Here is a 21,366-nt window from a genome sequence, read left to right as displayed (position 1 = left end):
CCACCAAAAGGAAGGCATAAGCCTAAACAGAGGAAATGGGATCCAGGAAGCAGGGAAGCCAACCAGAAGAGAAGTAAAGAGAATTTCTACAGCTGCACCTGGACAGCATCCTGATGAGGGGAGGGAGCGAGCAGAATAATGGAGGCTCCAGGAGGAGGGTGAGCAAGGAAGGCAAGAGGTGGGGAAGCAGAAATACAAAAATGGATTTCCTGATGTTTGTCATTAGGTTACTGAGGAGTATGCTGAAAGGATTAATGAGAGTTACAAGGAACACTGAGCAAATTAAAGGAAGTGAAAATGAAAGTTACTCAGTCCTATCTGACTCTTTGTGACCCTTTGGACTATGCAGTCCATGGAATTCTCTAGGCCAGAGTACTGGGTGGGTAGCCTTTCCCTTCTCCAGGGCATCTTCCCAACCCAAGGATGGAACCCAAGTCTCCTGCTGCTGCTGCTGCTGCTGCTAAGTCGCTTCAGTCATGTCCGACTCTGTGTGACCCCACAGACGGAAGCCCCCAAGGCTCCCCCGTCCCCGGGATTCTCCAGGCAAGAACACTGGAGTGGGTTGCCATTTCCTTCTCCAATGCATGAAAGTGAAAAGTGAAAGGGAAGTCGCTCAGTCGTGTCCGACTCTTAGCAACCCCATGGACTACAGCCTACCAGGCTCCTCCATCCATGGGATTTTCCAGGCAAGAGTACTGGAGTGGGGTGCCATTGCCTTGCATTGCAGGCTAATTCTTTATCAGCTGAGCCACAAGAGAAGTCCAAATTAAAGGAGGAGGCAATTATTTACAATAGGGGAGGAAAAAATGTTGGTGTGCATGTATCAATCAGTTCATCCCGCCAGGCTTCGCGCAGAGTAAGGTGGAGAAGGACAGAGGTGTCACCTTAGTAGCAAACAGAAGACGTACAGCACAAGAGAAGTACACACAATCATGGCGCACTGAGTTGCTCAGTTGGAAACAATTTTTTTGTAGTCACAAGGATGAAAACAGTGAACATTAATTAACCCCAAAACTTGAGATATAATTATAAGGGTGGGAGGAATTGTGTGAATGTGAATGGTGATGGTTGGAAGAAGTATCTTATGTAATACAAAATCAATACAGAATTTCAAATAATGAAATCAACAAAAATTATATAAATATTATTTCCTTAGAAATATATAGGGTGTTAATATGGAAAGAAATATTTAAAAGAAGTGAAAGTAATTGTCCTTGAAGAGTAGAACTTGAGGTAGAGGATGAGGGGCAGGGAAAATCACTTTTCATGGTAAATTTCACACGACTTTCTCTTATATATGTAATACTATAATAAAAATTAAACTGAAAATGTAAAATATCAATAATGGTAAAACAAGTCTGTGACTTTTTTAATCCACTACATAAATGACCCAACAATACTGTTTACTGAAAAACCTTTAAAATCAGCAAAACAGGAAAACTTGTTTTAATGTACTTTAATAGATCATCATCTGATTCATATTTTACTATTAAAATAACCAGCTAACCAATATTTTTCACCTAGTTGATGAAAAATGCATCATATGCATGCAACCTAAGTTACTAGTATAATTTTAATAACAAAATTAATTCATGAACTGGCTTTCTAATGAACATGTGGAAGCAAACACTATATGACTATACAATTCATGCTGGGAAGCCATAGTCATTCTGCTGTTTTGGTTTATTAGAAGTCATTTGAATTACCAACTAACATAACCATATTAAAGATAACCATTTATGTACAAACATAAAATTCACTAAAACAACTGATACATAGGAATGATCTTGTGCCCCTTTCACTTTTAACACTGTCAGAACAACTATAAGCATCATCTACTTCCTTCCTCCCCTACCGGGGCAAGACAAACACCCTACAGTAACCGGAGTTATCATTACAACAAGCTGATCTTGCCAATGCCTTTGCTATTGCCACTCCCTTTCCTGCACACCCATTCTCCTGCTGACGTATTCTGCCACCTACCTATACTCACACCTATACCTGGGCCTCCTGAACATCTGTGTTCTCTCATTCTACTTCCATCTGGAACTGGTACTATAGGAACTCCAGGGCTGAAGGAAAATATACTTGGAATCTTGAGCTGTAAATTATAAGCTATCCTAAACAGTACTGGAGAAGGAAATGGCAACCCACTCCAGTGTTCTTGCCTGGAGAATCCCAGGGACGGGGGAGCCTGGTGGGCTGCCGTCTATGGGGTCGCACAGAATCGGACACGACTGAAGTGACTTAGCTTAAACAGTACTGACTTGCTGTAGTACTTCAGATATGAGAAGGCACAGGAGATTTTGTGTACCAGTTAAACAGAGTCAGATTATTACCACCAGGAATTTCCAACTGAACTTTAAATCCTTAGAAAATATTCATAAGTTTCCCTAGTGGCTCAGTGGTAAAGAATCACTTCTCTCAGTGGAGGAGAAATGGGCTCGATCCCTGGGTCAGGAAGATCCCCTGGAGGAGGAAATGGCAACCTACTCTAGTATTCTTGCCTAGAGAATTTTATGGACAGAAAAGCTTGGCAGGCTACAGTCCATGGTGTCTCAAAGTGCTGGACACGACTTAGTGATTGAAAAACAAGTTCAAGGTACACTCTGTAAAGAAAAAAAAATAGCCAGAATATAAATACCTATAACTGTATGTACTTATCCTAATTTACTAGTTTACATTTTGCGATAATGATAAAAATATTATTATAAATTTAATTTATTATATATAATTCTGTATTACAGCTTTATTGAGGTCAATCATGGAATCTTCATTTTGTTACTCATGAAGTTATTCTTTAATGATCATTGCAAATATTCATCTCACTGAAATGCAAACTGACGCTGTGCAATACAATCTGGCAATCCATTTCATTCCTTTGGGATAAACTCAAAGGCTAAATGGATACCTTTCCTTCATGCTGTTTATGGTTCAGTGTTCCAATGGAATAAGGAATATACAAGAGTGATTTTGATTTTACAATATATTACTCCAGTACTTCTCTAACTGAGACTTGCCAATTCAGGGATATTTGGGTAATGAGAAAAATAGAAAAAGGAATTATTTTGCAGTTGTTTAATTAACTGTTTAATTAATTTACTAAGGATTTGCAAAAATCAGGCACTTCAAATAAAGGTAGAGTGCTATTAAAGCAGAATAAATAAATAATCTAATGTCTGACATCCCCCTCCCCAAGACACTTAGTTTCCCATCTTTCATAATTTCAGCACGACTTTACTATAAAGAAACAGCAAAGGGCATATGATCATCAATGACATCACTGAGTTCTGAAGAAAGGAAATAGAGCAAGCATTTGTCCACATTTCCAATGCCACGAATATTCTCTGAATGTCTACTGCATGCTGAGCAAAATTTAAAGGTGAACAATACAGATGAGGGCTCTACTATCATGACCTTATTAATAAACAAGTAAACAAAGAGAATCGGCTTCCCAGGTGGTGCCTGTGGTAAAGAACTCGCCTGCCAATGCAGGTGACCTAAGAGACATAGGTTAGATCCATGGGTCGGGACGATCCCCTGAAGGAGGGCATGGCAACCTACTCCAGTATTCTTGCCTGGAGAATCTCACGGACAGGAGAGCCTGGTGGGCTACAGTCCATAGGGTCACAAAGAGTCGGACACAACTGAAGTCACTTAGCATGCATTCAACCAAACAGGATAACTTACACAGTAATAAATACCACGAAGAAAATAAATGGAGAGATGTAACAGTGAAGGGAGGAAATGGAACAAGGTCAAGGCCTATCTGAGGTGTTGACATTTAAATTTAGACCCAAGTCACAAGGAATCAGCCACAGTGAAGATCTAGAGGAAGATCTTCCTAGGCAGAAAGAAAAGCAACTGCAAAGTTTCTACGGTGGGACAAACTTAAGAGAGTTTGAGAAAAAAAAAAAAAAAAAAGGGAAAAGAATGGTTTATGAAAGGTAAACTTGGAAACAGGAAGACCAGTGAGGAGACTGATGATTACAACAAACCAGATGATGGAGGCTAGTGTGGCTGGTAGTAATGGAGATGAAGACAGGAAAAGGATATGCACTACACCACAGAGCTAAATGTCCCTAACTTCTTGGCTTCAAGGAGCCGTTGTATATGAGTAACTTTTTTCAGCACCTCTAAGCCAAAAGAGGTGGCTTCCCTCATAGCTCAGTTGGTAAATCATCTGCCTGCAGTGCAGGAGACCTGGGATCGATTCCTGGGTCGGGAAGATCCCCTGGAGAAGGAAATGGCAACCCACTCCAGTATTCTTGCCTGGAGAATCCCATGGACAGAGGACCCTGACAGGCTACAGTCCATGGGATCGCAAGAGTTGGACATGACTTGGAGACTAAACCACCTAAACCAAGCCAAAAGAAATACCTAATGGTTCTGTTTATTAAGGTTAAACTACTTAATAGGGGTAGTCTGAGCATGTTGTGTTTCCGTCACATATTTAAATATCCCTCAGCTCCCTCATAAGGAGTTTCTTATGCCCTCTGCACAGCTTGAAAATCATGGTTTTGGGGCTAAGACTTACTGGAGAACTGGATTGGGGAGTAAAAGGAAAAGAAAATCATATCAACAATGACTCCTAGGTTTGGGGCCTGAGCTACCAGATAGGTGGGAGCACCAATCACTGAGATGGGTTAGGATGAGAGAAAACACAACCACTCTGGGAGGTAGATTATATCTCATTTGCAAGTAAGAAAGCTGAGACTTAAAGTGGCTATGTAAGTCATTCAAAGTAGCATAACTGATTATGAAACATAGTAAAATTTGACTCCAAGTCTGTCTGATGCCAAATAAAATAATAATGTAATACATAGTGAGTGGCTATGTTAGAGTACATTTAATATGCCACCTCATTTAATTCTAACATTATTAGACAGATCTGTTTGATTCCAAAGTCAGTTACAGCGCATCTTCTCTCTCAGTTGATAAAAGTGACTGTAAGGACATGGCAACCTACTCCAGTACTTTTGCCTGGAGAATTCCATGGACAGAGGAGCCTGGCAGGCTACAGTCCATGCGATCACAGAGTTGGACATGACTGTGTGACTTTCACTTTCAAAGTGTTGACAAATGGTAGTCTTATCCACTTAGCCTCAAAAAAAAAAATTTTAAGTGAAATAAAAGTCTTAAAAGTAAAATACGAAACTGAACATCTTAAAAATGTCCACAGCTTTGCTGTAATGACTTGACTATATCTCTATTCCTAAAATCAGAGATATCCAATGATCTGTAACCTGTATATCATACAGGACATATATGGTGAAAGTTCTAAGCAGAATTTTAATTGAATGTGAGTTCCTTAGGGCAGGTGACACAACCTCAACCATCTTGACTGTGCCCAGCCAAGGAAAATAGCAGGGATTATGGGAGACCAGAGGCAGTACAAAGGCTCCAAGAGGCAATGCAATCCCTTGAAATCAAGAAAATTTAACGACGGCAAAAATTTTGCATTTTTCAAAGAAAATATGTCTCAGGGCTAAACTTAGTCCTTGCGAAAAAGCTAAAATACAGATTAAATTTCTCAAACAAAATTATGATAAGAGACTGAGGGGAGAACATTAAGGAAGCTGAAGATAATCAGAAGAATTGAGGAGAAGACTGTTAATTCAATGCAGTAAACTAAAGTTAAAATCATATACTTTATATATTTCCTATTTTCTGGTACTATGTGTTTTTATTGAAATGGAAATAGGAGCACCTTATATTTAGTTTTGTATATTTAAATCTGCCCAATAAAAATAATCTTATCAAAATAAATGAAGATGTTCCAGCAGGGAACACTGTTCATTTTTCTTCCTGCCAAGAATAACATGTCATTAGACTATTTGTCTCTGCATCTAGCAGCTTAATAGCATTTGAAATTCTGCAGTTCCATCAGTCACAGGAAGTACTATCACAAACGTGGGCAGAAGTCACTACCTTAGCTCTCTAGTTGCCTGAGAAAGGAGGAACCAAGAGATCTGTCTTTAGAATTTTTGTCATAGGACCTTCAATGTTGAAACCCAAATAAACTTAGAGTATATAACTAATATTAAAAATGTCATTGTAGTTTGTTACTAACTCTAAAGAAAAGAATGCACTTGGCAATGGTTTTGAAAAATCCTATTTTCAAATCTTGAATGCCATGGCTTTTGTTTTCCTGAGGTCATAACTGCAAACTAGTTAAGGAAGACACTCACACAGACAAAGCCAAGCCCAGTATAACACCATACTATGACCCTGGTGATGAACAGAAAACAAAAGTCAGTAGAAACGAAAATATAGCTGGCTCACTCTGGGTAGTACTTTGGGGGGGGGGGGGGGCGGTAATCTTATTATTTGTATAATCTTTCTAGGGAAAAAAAATAAGTCTGAAGTTTTATAAAGCAGAAATGTTAAATGAAGCATAAACAAAGCACAATACTAAAATGACAGATATCTAGTCAAAGTGGGAGAATGATATGCATAGGCCCTGCTGTTGTTCAATTGCCCTGTTGTGTCCAACTTTTTAGGACCCCATGGACTGCAGCCTGCCAGGTCCCCCATCCCTCACCATCTCCCAGAGTTTGCCCAAGTTCATGTCTATTGCATCGGTGATGCCATCCAGCCATCTCATCCTCCGACGCCTCATCCCTTCTGATCCCCTTCATGGATCACTGCCTTGTTGTGGTAAAGGGGCTGAGTAACTCAATGAAGTTATGAACCATGCCGTGTAGGGCCACCCAAGATGGATAGGTCATAGTGAAGATTTCTGACAAAATGTGATCCACTGGAGAAGGGAATGGCAAACTAACCCAGTATATTTGCCATGAACCTCATGAACTGTATAAAAAGACATAAAGGCCCTGAGGCTTTGGTTACTCATCAGAAGCAGAGAATGTTGCACAGAGCAGGAGGCAGAGCATGGGAGAATTGGTCCAAAATAGGACAGGAAAGAGATGGACAAAAGTAATGCCACAAATGGTTCTAGACTTTCAGATCTGCTGAATGCTGTTGTTGTCATTAAATAATTTTAAGTCAAGATGGATAAGACTTGACTTTGTTTCAGAAAGTTCACAGACAGAGAGAAGAAGGATAAACTGTTGGAGGTGAAACTTAAGGCTGAAAAATTCTCTGCGCATCTCCTGGTGTAGCCCAGTCATCTTGGCCTCACACCCTCCCTCACAAAGGGAGGTTCACTTTGATTTTCTCTTTTAGGAATTAAGAATTTGGGAGCCACCTATGTGATTAAAGGATTAAAATTTTTCAGGGGATTGGTTCAAGACAGTGGAATAGAAGGACCTGTGCTTATCTTCCCCTGTGAGAGCACCAAAATTTGCAACTACAACCACCAACAGAACACTGGAACCCACCATTAAAAAGATACCCCTCATCCAAGGACAAAGGAGAACCTGCAACGAGATGGTAGAAGGGACACAATAATGATAAAGTCAAATCCTATACCCACTGGGGAGGGGACCCACAAACTGAAGAATAATAATATCAAAGAAGTTCTCCCACTGTTGTGAAGGTTCTAGACTCCACATCAGGCTCTGTAGCCTGGGGATCTGGCAATGAGACTGGGAATCTCCAGGGAATTTGACGTTGAAGGTTAGTAGGGCTTGATTACAAGACTTCCACAGGACTGGGGGAAACAGAGATTCCACTATTGGAGGGCACAAACAAAACCATGTGCATACCAAAACCCAGGGGAAAGGAACAGTGACCCCACAGGAGAACAAGCCAGACCTACCCATTCTCATGGGTAGCCATTCTCTGAGGGTCTCCTGCAGAGGCATGGGTTGGCAGTGGCCCACTGTAGGGAAAGGGCATTGGCAGCAGCAGTCTTGGGAGATGCATCTTGGCTTAAGTCCTCTTGGAGTTTGCCATTAGCCCTGGCATAGAGCCTACAGACTTCAGGACTGAGTCATCTCAGGGCAAACAACTAAACAGGAGGGAGAACAGCCAAACCCATCAGCAGACAACTGGATTAAAGTTTTACTGAGCACAGCCCTGCCCAACAGAGCAAGACCCAGTTTTCCCCACAGCCAATCCCTCCCATCAGGAAGCTTGCACAAGCCTCTTATCCTCATCCACCAAAGGGCAGACAGAAGAAACTAGAATTACAATCCAAGCAGCCTCCAGAACTAATAAAACAATCACAGAAAAATGATGAAAATGAAAAGAAATAGAGTTATGTCTCAGATGAATGAACAAGACAAATCCCCAGAAAAACAACTAAATGAAGAAGAGATAGGCAGCCTTCAAGAAAAAGAATTCAGAATAATGGTAGTGAAGATGATCCAGGATCTTGGAAAAAGAATGGAGAAGATGAAAGAAACACTCACAAAAGATCTAGAAGAACTAAAGAACTAAAGAACGAACAAACAGATGAACGATACACTAGAAGGATTCAATAACAGAATAACTGAGACAGAAGAATAGACGAGTGATCTGAAAGACAGAATGGTAGAAATCATTGTTGCAGAACAGAATACAGAAAAAAGAACAAAAAGAAATGAAGACAGCCTAAGAGACCTCTGGGACAACAACAAACACAATGACATTCTCATTAAAGGGGTGCCAGAAGGAGAAGAGAGAAAGGACCTAAGAAAATATTTGAAGAGACAAAAGCTGAAAACTTCCCCAACATGGAAAAGGAAAAAGTTAGCAAAGTCCAGGAAGCATAGAGATTCCCAGGCAGGATAAACCCAAGGAGGAACATACCAAGACACATAGTAATCAAACTAACAAAACTTAAAGACAATCATAAAATATTAAGAGTAACAAGGGAAAAAAGAAAAATAACATACAAGGGAAATCCTGAAAGATTATCTGCTGATTTCTCAACAGAAACTCTATAAGCCATAAGGGAATGTCATGATATATTCCAAGTGATGAAAGGCAAGAAACTACAACCAAGAATACTCTACCCAGCAAAACTCTCATTCAGGTTTTAATGGAGAGATCAAAAGCTTTCCACATATGCAAAGTTAAGAGAATTTAGCATTACTAAACCAGCTTTACAACAAATGCTAAAGGAACTTGCATGGGCAGGAAACACAAGAGAAGGAAAAGATCTACAAAAAAATAAACCCCAAACAATTAACAAAATGGTAATAGGATCATACATATCAATAGTTACCTTAAATGTAAATGGATTAAATGCACCAACCAAAAGATGTAGACTGGCTGGATGGGTATAAGACAAGACTTATATATATATATATATATATGTTGTCTACAAGGGACCCACCACAGACCTATGGATATTTACAGACTGAAAGCAAGAGGACAGGAGCATGTACTTCACAAAAATGTAAATCATGAGAAAGATGGAGTGAAAGTGAAAGTGGAGTCGTGTTCAACTCTTTGCAACCCCATGGACCGTAGCCTACAGCAGGTTTCTCCATCCATGGGATTTTCCAGGCAAGAGTACTGGAGTGGGTCGCCATTTCCTTCTCCAGGGGATCTTCCCGACTCAGGGATCGAACCTGAGTCTCCTGCATTGCAGGTAGACGCTTTACCCTCTGAGCCACCAGGGAAGTCAACAATACTCATATCAGACAAAACAGACTTTAAAACAAAGGCTGTTAGAATAAATTAGGAATTGGTACAATTCCAGTTAATCTTTTGTAGATGCTTGAATTTAGAAGTACATCCAAGGTTATGGGGGCAGAGTGTGATCACAGATGAGAAAAACCACAGAAAGATCTCAAAGAGAAAGAAGGAAGAGAAAGCATACAGCCAGAAAAAAACAAGACCACAATGTCACATGATTACAGAGGCTGAGCACATGACTCTCCAGTTTCTGCTCTTAACTCTGATGAAATAAAAATTCATATTTTAAGGCAAGACATAAAAAAAATTAAAATGTAATATTTTCCTCTGCCCATTTTGGCCTCCATTGTTCCTTCTAGTGTGCAACTACATTATGCCTTAACCAGATCTCCCCAACAGGAAAAATACCTAGTGAACCATATACATCAATTTTTCTCCTTCTGGCATCAGCAGTGTAGCTCCTTAGAAGATAGTATTGCTTTCTCAACCCTGTAAGTGGTCTTAATGACCCACTATTTGCCTTGTAGTTGTAGACATCTTTGGTGAACTTTATGTATGTCCAGTGCTTATTTATCATTTCCCTTAAAGATGGCAATTGATGCAAAATAGACTGATCAAACAACCTGGAAATATCCTGAGTCAAAAAACCTAATAGATATTCTTAGCTTAACTACCTACTTATAACCTACCGGCTATATTACTTATATTCTTTCTATTTTATAAGGTTGTTGTTTCCTTTATTACCAAATGTATGATGGAGTCTCAGATAAAATTATTCATGATTAGGTGATTTGAAACCACTGATCAAATAAATAGTTCTATAAGATCAATGACTGTAATAGTGTAACTGTAGGTATGGGAAGAAGCAATGAGAGGGAAGCATTCCCTGGATCATAACAAATTAGGTGTTATGGTGGTCCAGAGGCTTCTGGCTACTGTTAACAGAGCCTAATCTAGTAATAGCACATTGAATAGCCTATCAAGGAAATCCCTGCCTGATCTGGGCATAAGCATTCCTAATGCTATGAAACAAGCTGGTCATGAAATGTCTCCAATTTTGACCAAATACTTTGGTTAAAACTAAGATGACACACACAAAAAATAAGATAGAAAGGGAAGGGACTGTACAATAAAGAACGCTGCCAACCATCCAGTTCTGTAAGAATCCAGTCATTAATCTCTGCAGTTGCCGATCAACAAAACAGCCTGAAAGGAATTCCAGGTAAAGATCAAGATGAAGCAAAATTGACAGCACTGCTCCTCAGACAGACAGATATTTTCAGGAGAAATTTCTATGAACCTGATTCTTTTGTCTTCCCATACCTATGAAAACACTAAAACCATTACCTTAGATGTCTATTCCTAGTGACTAACAACAACCTTCTACAAGAGATGTGTGCTTGGCCACACATACCCTCTTCACCAAAATCATATGTACACTGCCCTCCCCCTTTGCCTCTTCAAAACAGTTCTCAGCATTCTGAGAGACTATCTTTAGGTTATTTTCAGGTTGGCTCAAATAAAATTTTCCACTTCTTTTTTAGATTGACTATTGATTAATTTTTTTCACAAGCCCCTTGGCAGGTTCAGCTTCATTTCTAGACTTCAACCCTGCACCCTTATTGCAAACCACTCTTTTTTTTTTTTTGTAAAGTTAGGTTTGAGTAAATTCTGTTACTTGCAAATACAATGAACTGTAACTAAAGCATGGCCTAACCTTGGACAGATAATGAAAATGAAGATAATAGGAAGAATATAAGAGATGTTGTATGTTTGTGCTCACTGAGCTGTATCTGACTCTTTGCAATTCCATGGACTGTAGCCCTCCAGGCTCTTTTGTCCATGGGGTTCTCTAGGTGGAAACACTGGAGTGGGTTGCCATTTCCTCCTCCAGAGGATCTTCCTGACCCAAATATCAAAGCCCCATCTCCTGTGGCTCCTCCTTTGGCAGGCAGATTCTTTACCACTGAGCCACCTGGGATGCTCAGTAACAGATAATAAGGGAGTAAAAGTGAAGGGAATTGCAACTAGTTGAGTTTGGATGTCTTGGTTCCCCAACCACAGTCCTGGGTTTCCACTGGTCAAATCCTTCATAACAGGAAGAAGGGCAGAATTGGTGAGAAACAATAGGGAGTCAGTCTTGTGCATGTAGAGGTTGGTGAGAATAGGATATCCAAATAAAAATGCCCAGCAGTTGGATATGACTATACATCTCAGAGCAGTTCTGATCTGGAAATGTATGCTAGGCCATCTCTAACAGGTAGATGGTCAGTGAAACTATGGAAGGGAATGAAACCTCCCAGCAGAGTTATAAGCCAAGGCCCGGGGAGCATTAGCATTAAAGTGTAAACTGAGTAGAAAAAATCATGAAGGAGACTGAAGATGAATGGGGAAAGCTCTTAAGAAGAATGCTGACCAAGTGAGGACAGCCCAGACAGCTGAATTATTGAGAGGATAACAAATGCGAGGATGGGAAGAGGAGAACCCAACTCCCCAACATCGGAAGACCTTCTGTGAGGCAGACATTTCCTTACCTCATTTCATCCTCAAAACAACCTTTCAAGACAGGTGGCACGACATCTTTTTAAAGATGAGAAGAAAAGACCAAGGTTCCCTGGGGATGGGCTACATTACTTCTGTATGTCTATTCCCTGGAGGAGTGCCTTCCCCTTATTTGTTTAAAGAATGAACATTTCTACAGTTTTGTAGGTGGTGCTAGTGGTAGAGAGCCTGCCTGACAATGCAGGCAGATGTAAAAGGCACAGGTTTGCTCCCTGGTTTGGGAGGATCCCTGGACAGAGGAGCAACCCACTCCAGTATTCTTGCCTGGAGAATCCATGGACAGAGGAGACTGCCAGGCTGCAGTCCACAGGATCTGACAGAGTCGGATACAGCTGAAGTGACTTAGCACACACGCACCTGGAACTAACTGGACTGGTTACTCTCAAACTCACATATGATTTGGGAAGCAAGGTTCTACTTTAGGGACAGAGCAGGCCTATTTCTTAGAGCACACCCCTGGATTTTGTGCTATTATTTCAATTCATCGACAGCATCTCCATTTCTTCTGCTTACCTTTCACCAAGACATATGAGTGACAGAAAGGTCAGTCAAGGAAACCATATCATCATATCACCAAAGATGTCCTAGGGAACCCAAATCTTAGGGTATTTTACAAACTGGTGGGGGGGATAAATTTCCATTAATTATCACAAAAGTTTAAATTCATACCTGACTCAGAAAACATGCAGAAAGGATTTGACTGTCTTTTGACGTAAACCACAAGTCATGCCACTCAGGGTACTTAGTCACAGCTCCTATACTTCCTAGGGAGGCATTGTTTGTTCTTATTGTTTAAAGGTCACTGAGGTCTTTTCTGGTTCATTTATATGTGGAATCTAGAAAAATGGTTGAAATGAACTTATTTGCAACGCAGAAATAGAATAACAGATGTAGAGAACAAACTTATGGCTACCAAAGATGTAAGGGGGAGGTTGGATGAATTGGGATTGACATATATACACTACTATGTATAAAGAAGAAAACTAAATCTACTGTATAGCACTGGAAACTCTACTCAGGACTCTGTGGTGACCTGAATCGGACGGGAATCCAAAAACGAGAGGATATATGTATACATATAGCTGATTTGTTTTGCTGTATGGTGGAAACTAACACATCGTAAAGCAACTATACTCCAGTAAAAGTCAACTTTAAAAACATCACTGAGGTCTTTTCTCCCTGACTAAACATAAGAGCAAAAAAGAATGTATCTAACACTGAAGCAGATAACACTGCAGTCACATTTGTTAGTTAGAAAAAAAATACTATTTTCACTTTTCCTGTATTTTGAAAATTAGAAACAAGTATCAAAAAAAAAAAAAGGGTATAACAGTTTTGTCTTTACAGAAGATGCTTCAAATGCTGGACTGATGGATGGGTTGGGGCCAAAGAGGACAAGTTAACTATGCAATGCCTCTGCTTTTCACAAATGATCTGGCATTTCTAAGCTGCTATACACAGGGAGCAGAAGGGAAATTAACATGGAAGTTAAGAAGCTTGTAGAGTTTACATCCAAGTAGTGAGTTTCAGTTTAAATTCATACCTAACACAGTAGGTGGTGTTAATATTTGAAGTACCATGTTTTTGCCCCTAAAATGACTCCAGATAAGGAAAAACATTTAAATAACAAAAACTGTTTATATGTGCCCTCATTTTCCAGATAGAATTAAGTCACTCATTTTTCACTGGTCAAGTAGCATATTAATTTATGCTTTTATAATAATGCATTATAATTATTTGGTCTATCTGCTTAGGAAGAATATAGACTTCTTAAAGACAAGAATTTTAGTTTCCAAGTATCTGAAACTCTATTAACAGTACAGTAAATGCTGGTTGAAAAATAAATAAATGAATACTTGAGCAGATGTAGTTTTAAGATTCCTGTTACAGGACAAAATTATCTGTGAATTACACAAAGGAAACAAAAGATTATCATATTCAAGAAAATACATTCTCATAAAATTTCTTATGAAGCTCACATTTTATTGCTTACATTTTTCTCCTGAGACTAAAATCAATCTCCTGACAACTTTTCGTCCAAGAAAGGTTTAAAGTATTTCAAACACAACTTTTGACCTTCCACTTTCACTTGAAACTCCATTTTTCCTCATTCAAATGTACATTAAAGTCCATCTACTTCACTTTATGGACTTCCTAGATGGAACTAGTGGTAAAGAACCTGCCTGCCAATGCAGGAGACTTCACTATTCTTGCTGGGAGAATCCCATGGACAGAGGCGCCTGGTGGGCTATGGTCTATATGGTGGCAAAGAATCGCACAAGACTGAAGAAATTTAGCACAGCATGGCACTTCACTTTATTGGTAATCAGAATGAGGGGAATTAACAGGCATGCCCAAATTTCCATGGTAGAGATAGATCTTGCAACAAATTATCCTGATTCCAATGATCACAAATGACTATAATATACTCATCTTGAAACATTTCAATGAGATATGCATATTACCTTTCAAAGGCTTTTGGATTATATTCTGAGCCCTACTAAGGAGGCAAAGAGAAGAGAAGGTTCATATTAATCAGTTAGCATTCTGTTCCATTCATACTACCTGCTGAGAACTTCAGAGAGAGTAAAACATCACATTTGGTTCAGACTTACAACATGAGAGAGCAAATCCTTATTCTTTTCTTATTTCCTGTCAACTTTATTTTTCTCTGTATTTACCACCATCTGGCTTGCTTTTTGTACTATGTTTCCTGATTGCATGGTAATTTTTCACACTAGGAGACTTTGTTGGGGATAAAATATGATAATGGAACAAATTCAAAACTATTGCACTTATAAAATTAAATTATTTAAGATGATTAAGAAGTATAATACCATTAGGCTGGCCTGTCCAGGAACTCTAGATCAGCATATAGAGCAAAGGTCTCAACTGGGTACTAGCAGTTTAGTCTGATGCATTTTATAACTCTTGAGATGGATGCAACTTTATTAGCTCATAGTCATTTTGGACTTTTATCCTTGGGTGATACTGAATTTCACTAACTTTGGTTTGTTTACATATCACTTCCAAACAAGTTTTAAAGTGACAGCCCTAGGCACTTAAGGTGTTCTACCACTAAAGGGTAGCCCAGATGAGCCAGAGTCAGAAAATCAGGTTCTAGCCTCAGTCAGTTTTCACTCCAATCCCAAAGAAGGGCAGTGTTTAAGAATGTTCAAACTACCACACAATTGTGCTCATTCCCCATGCTAGTAAGGTTATGTTCAACACCCTTCAAGCTAGGCTTCAGCAGTAGAAGCCTATTCAGTAGAAGCTCAATTCAGCTTCTTGAATTGAGAACTTTCAGATGTACAAGCTGGGTTTAGAAAAGACAGAGAAACCAGAGATCAAATTGCTGGCATTCACTTGATCACAGGGAAAGCAAGGGAATTTCAGGAAAACATCTACTTCTGCTTCATTGACTATGCTAAAGTCTTTGACTATGTAGATCACAATCAACTGTGGAAAATTCTTAGAGATGGTAATATCAGACTATTTTATCTGTCTCCTGAGAAAGATGTATATGGGTAAAGAAGCAACAGTTAAGACCTTACATGGAACAACTGACTGGTCCAAAATTGGGAAAAGAGTACGATGAGGCTGTATACTGTCACTCTGTTTATTTAACTTATATGCAGAGTTCATCATGCAAAATGCTGGGCTGGATGAGTTACAAGCTGGAATCAAGACTGCCAGCAGAAATATCAACAATGTCAGATATGCAGATGATACCACCCTAATAGCAAAAAGTGAAGAGGAACTGAATAGCCCTTTGCTGAGGGTGAAAGGGAAGAGTGAAAAAGCTGGCTTAAAACTCAACACTCAAAAAGCAAAGATCATGGCATGCTATCCCATCACTTCACATCAAGGGGAAAAAGTGGAAGCAGTGATGATTTTCTTTTCTTGGTCCCCAAAATCACTGCAGATGGTGACTGCAGCCATGAAATTAGAAGACACTTGTTCCCTGGAAGGAAGGCCATGACAAACCTAGACAGCAAATTAAAAAGCAGAGACATCACAAAGGTCTGTATTGTTAAAATCCATGGTTTTTCCAGTAGTCATGTAGGGATTTGAGACTTGGATCATAAAGAAAGCTGAGCACCAAAGAACTGATATTTTCAAATGGTGGTGCTGGAGAAGAATCTTTAGAGTCCCTTGGTCAGCAAGGAGATCAAACCAGTCAATTCTAAAGAAAATCAACTCTGACTATTCACTGGTAGGAGTGATGCTGACGTTCCAGTACTTTGGCCACCTGATGTGAACAGCTGACTCACTGGAAAAGACCCTGATGCTGGGAATGACTGAAGGCAAAAGAAGAGGGTTGCAGAGGATTAGATGGGTGGATAGCATCACCAATTCAAGGGAACTTTGGCATACTCTGAGAGATAGTGAGGAATAGGGTGGCCTGGCTTGTTGCAGTCCATGGGGTCAGAAAGAGTCAGACACAACTTAGCAATTGAACACCTTCAGCTCTAAAACTTACGTTACAGAGGACAAGTCACTTTAACCCATTAAGCCTTTGCTTCCTTACTTTGAGAATAAACAGAAGAACTACCGTGCTGACTCAACAGGATATTTATAAAGAACAAGAGAGGTCACATCTATGAAAATTTTTATAGTGTTATATAAAAAAAACAGTAAACATGTTTGTTTTTACCATGACATTAATAAATAATTATATTACTGAAGAGGCTAAAAGTGTAGTCCTATTTTTCCTTTTCTGATAATATTTATTTTACATGCTAGAGCTAGGAGTCAGACACAACTGAACGACTTCACTTTCTCTTTTCACCTTCATGCACTGGAGAAGGAAATGGCAACCCACTCCAGTATTCTTGCCTGGAGAATCCCAGGGACGGGGGAGCCTGGTGGGCTGCCGTCTATGGGGTCGCAGAGTCGGACACGACTGAAGTGACTTAGCAGCAGCAGCAGCAGCAGCAGCAGAGTAGTACCAGGTATTAGGTTGGTGTAAACGTAATTCTGGTTTTGGACAGTGAACTTTAAATCATTATAACTAGACTCAAAAACATTTTTATTAAACAAAATATTAACTATCACAATCAACACATTTTTGCAAATGAGAAATAAATCTGCCTACTCCTGTAGCATAAAAACTCGTGCTTTGGGATTTGACAAACTCTTGGAAAGCATTTTCTGCCTACTGCTGGATGTGGAAGTTTTTTCCCTGCAAAAATTGTCAAAATGCTTGAAGAAGTTATAGTCAGTTGACAAGAGGTCAGGAGAGTATGGCAGATGAGGCAAAACTTTGTGGCCCAATTCACTCAACTTTTGAAGCATTGGTTGTATGATATGCAGTCAGGTGTTGTCATGGAGAAGAATTGGGCCCATTCTGTTGACCAATACTGGCCCCAGATGTTGCAGTTTTGGGGGCATCTCATCAATTTGCTCAGCATACTTTCTCAGATGTAATGATTTCGTTAGGATTCAGAAAGCTGTAGTGGATCAGACTTGTAGCAGACCATCGGACAGTGACCATGACCTTTTTTTCTGCAAGTTTGGCTTTGGGAAGTGCTTTGGAGCTTCTTCTCAGTCCAACCACTGAGCTGGTTGTTGCTAGTTGTCGTATAAAACTCACTTTTCATCTCTCATCACAATCCAATTGAGAAATGGTTCATTGTTATTGCGAAGAATAAGAGAAGACGACACTTTAATGATGATGCTTTTGATATGCGGTCAGCTCATGAGCCACTGACTTTTGGAGCTTTTTCACCTTTCCAATTTGCTTCAAACGCCAAATGACCATAGAATGGTTGATGTTGAGTTCTTCAGCAACTTCTCGTGCAGTTGTAAGAGGATCAGCTTCAATGATCCTCTGTACTGTGAATTTGTTAGCTGTTTGTTAACCACCACTGCACTGTAAAGTTGTAAGCAGTCCCTGGGCCAAATGTGTTGCTGATGTTGTGTGTTATCTCCCCTGCTTTATGGCCCATTTTGAACTCAAATAAGAAAATTGCCTGAATATGCTTTTTTGCCTAACATCATTTCCCTAGTCTAAAATAAATATAAAATAAATGGCAAGTAATAAGGCATTAGCAAAAAAAAAAAAAAAGAAGTGAGAAATGCACATGAAAATGATGTATAATATAACCACATTTATTTACAAATGTATTTCAATATAAAATAACAAAGTTCAACAATGCAAAACCACAATTAGTTTTGCACCAACCCAATATTAATGCTTAGTAAATGATAGCTATTTAGATTAGTATTGCAAGGCCATTTTTTCCAAAGCCTTCTATTATCTCTAGCAAACACAAAGAAGTAGTGATCCACCAGGGATTAACGTAAAGCAGTTATGCAAGTGGGAATGATCTGCCCGCCCTATGTAATTGCCTACTTCCCACCCCTACTTTAAGTTAGTAGAAAAGAAGAGATGAATCTGGGAGCATTAATCTAAAAGAAGAGCAGCTTAAAAATAGCAGATTATTTAGAGTGTCCAAAAGAAGTTTATACACCCATAATCCCTTTTACCTGAAGCTGACATAAAAGCTTAAAATTCTGGATTTACTTCTCCTCTTTACTGCAGATTTTCTGTGTAACCTTAAAATGATCCATTTAAACACTTGGTTTTCCCAGGTAAAACTCTGCTACCTTCCACCTGTCCAAGATGGACTAATTTTATGATTATCAAGACATATCAAAATATAGCTTAAGCTCCTCAAAAGAAGCAAAATGCTAACAAACCCAAATGTAGCCAAGTGTTTCCTTTCTTTTACTTTATTTCTTTTTCTTTTTTTCCTCTCTCTCCCTCACTACCACCTAATTATTCACCCATACACATTTTGGTTGTGGTAGTAATAATGTGGGAATGACCCTTTTATTAATAAATTAAAAACTTTTAGCTAGAAATTGGAAAATTATTGACATTATAACCAGAGTTTAGAAGAAATCACATGAGAATTACTTAAGTGAGTTGTTTTCACATTAATCATCATATTCTTCACAGATCACTACTCTTCCATTTATTTTGACATGTGAAAATATTTTATTGCTCTGTGAGGTAGTACAATAATATAGCAGGAATATACCAGGAAAACAGAACTCTATTTGCTCTGTTCTCTCTTGTGAATAGAGAATAACCTATTCAGCAGCATGTTTGAAATTATTGATTAGAGTCAAAATAGAAAATTGCCTCTTCTAAAAGTTAAATGTAGCGTATGAGGTATGTAACAGTGTTAAGACCTTAGAAGTCCTATGCTTGATATGACAGGAGGACGATAAGGTATGGGTTAGGATATAAACAGGACTTATACAAATATAAGATACCTGGATACACTCACACTATATATATATTTTTTTTTCATAGCAGAGAATAAATATTCTAAGAAATAAACCTATTTCTTTAACTGAAATAGAACATTAATTCATGGATATAGAAATAAAGACCCTATGAGGGAGACCAGAGAAAACTAAACATGGTAAGATTATATAATACAATTGTAAGGATGATTTTATGTTTCAATATGTTTTCATACGATCTTTTATGAACTGTTCTTGGTAAAAGTCAGAATTAAAACTTGGGGTAGAAAATGGATTTTATTAAAAAATATCAACTTCTACAGATTATTAAGCTTGGGTTGGAAATATAAAGGAGCACTGACTACTTCATTTTCCACTTGAAAGAGAAGAAGCAAAAAAGAATAAAGAGTAATATACATAAAAAATATTCATTAAAAACAGAATTATTAATTAAATAACATTTTTAAATGAAAAAACGTAATAGATATTTTCTAGTAAAGGCAATAAAAACTATTAAGCTGCATTTAAAGATTATTTTAAACTATAAGAAACAAAAATTATGATAGTATTTACTCTACCTGAAGGATAATGGGGGAAAAAATGGAAAAAGAAAAACATATACATGCACACACATGAATACAGACTAGATAAAGTAGGAAAAAACACATTATATGAGGATCCTAAATTAGTCATTTTCCATCCAAATAATAATAAAGCATGGTCTACTTTAAAGAAACTGATTTACAGTTTTATGGGCTTAAAATATGAATGTCTGAAGTTATATACTATGAAAAACCAACAGTTACTTAGCATAGGTAACATCATTTAAGAGTCTAGTCTTCTAACCTCCGATACTAAGGTTATAGTAAAGTCTGCAGGGAGTTGCCTATTCTGCATCATGTAGACACAGTATAAAATTAACCATCATTTACCTTATTTTATTATTCCTACTTTCCAGGATTAATATTCAACTACAAGCAACAGCTGTATTGAAGACACTACCTATTAGTTTGTGATAAGCAAAGTACATTAATGACTATCATACATCTTAAGGAATATCAAGATCCTTATAGTCATTTCACTTGATCTCACTGTGAAAAGACTGAGAATTTAGAGAAATAAACACTTTATTAAAATCTGAAAACTTGAATCAGCACATTTTACATTAGATATCACAAGTGGACTATATAACAATCATTTCAACTAGGAACACACTGGCTTCACCTCACCCACCAATTAGATTGGCCCTGTCTGTGATCCTTGTTTTATAGGAATACAAAAAAGCACAACAAAAATTCACTTTCTATGCTTTAAACTTGTCAAGTTTAAATGCCTAGAAAAGGGTAGAACAAACAAAAGATTTTGAGAAATAGGACATATGTTAAATTAGGTTGATGAACTAGATTTGTACATAGGATTATTACTGAATTGTGTTGTTTGAAAGATTGGTGCTAACCTTGTTACAATTCCATACCATTACTACACTAAGGACAATGGATGTGCCTCGGAAAAGTCATGGTATGCCACGTCCAGAAACAAAAATGTTAGATGCTATACTGACAGATAAGCTTAATAGATATGATAATGTTAAGGAAAAAATGAAAGTAAATGTTAGAGGGGAGGAGAGAACCAATATTAAAATGTAGTTCAGAAAGCTAACAAGGATTATCATTAAAGTCAAATTCACAAAGGGTATGGATATATTCAAGTTGGAGTTTCTTAGTAAATTCCAACTTAATCTAATCGGTCCTTGGGCCCTAGTTACTACTTTAACTAATTCACTCTTCTGAAATTACCACTGAATAATTCATTATAACCCAAGTAATTAAAAAAAATCAAAAGTCCCCAAAACAAACGGTTTACTAGGTAAAATACATTTTACATAATTTGTGTTTTTCTAATGAATAATGAATAATTTTATGTATAACGGAAAGCTTCTGAAAACAGAGCTTTTCACCAATAACCAGATTCTCAGCAAAAATCATGGCTTTTCTCTAACCCATATTCTGTTAC

The 21,366-nt window shown here is 38.3% G+C and overlaps 1 protein-coding gene across 1 annotated transcript in view; it reads right to left on the bottom strand.

Annotated features, from left to right (window-relative positions):
• Nucleotides 1-21,366, bottom strand: part of SLC2A13 (solute carrier family 2 member 13) — a 515,613-nt gene that overhangs the window by 269,759 nt on the left and 224,488 nt on the right. The window lies entirely within an intron of this gene.

This window comes from Ovis aries, chromosome 3 (assembly GCF_016772045.2).
Source record: "Ovis aries strain OAR_USU_Benz2616 breed Rambouillet chromosome 3, ARS-UI_Ramb_v3.0, whole genome shotgun sequence".
In the NCBI taxonomy this organism is placed as follows: domain Eukaryota; kingdom Metazoa; phylum Chordata; class Mammalia; order Artiodactyla; family Bovidae; genus Ovis; species Ovis aries.
Note: the sequence above shows the minus strand (reverse complement) of the source record. Positions and strands in the feature narration are given on the sequence as shown.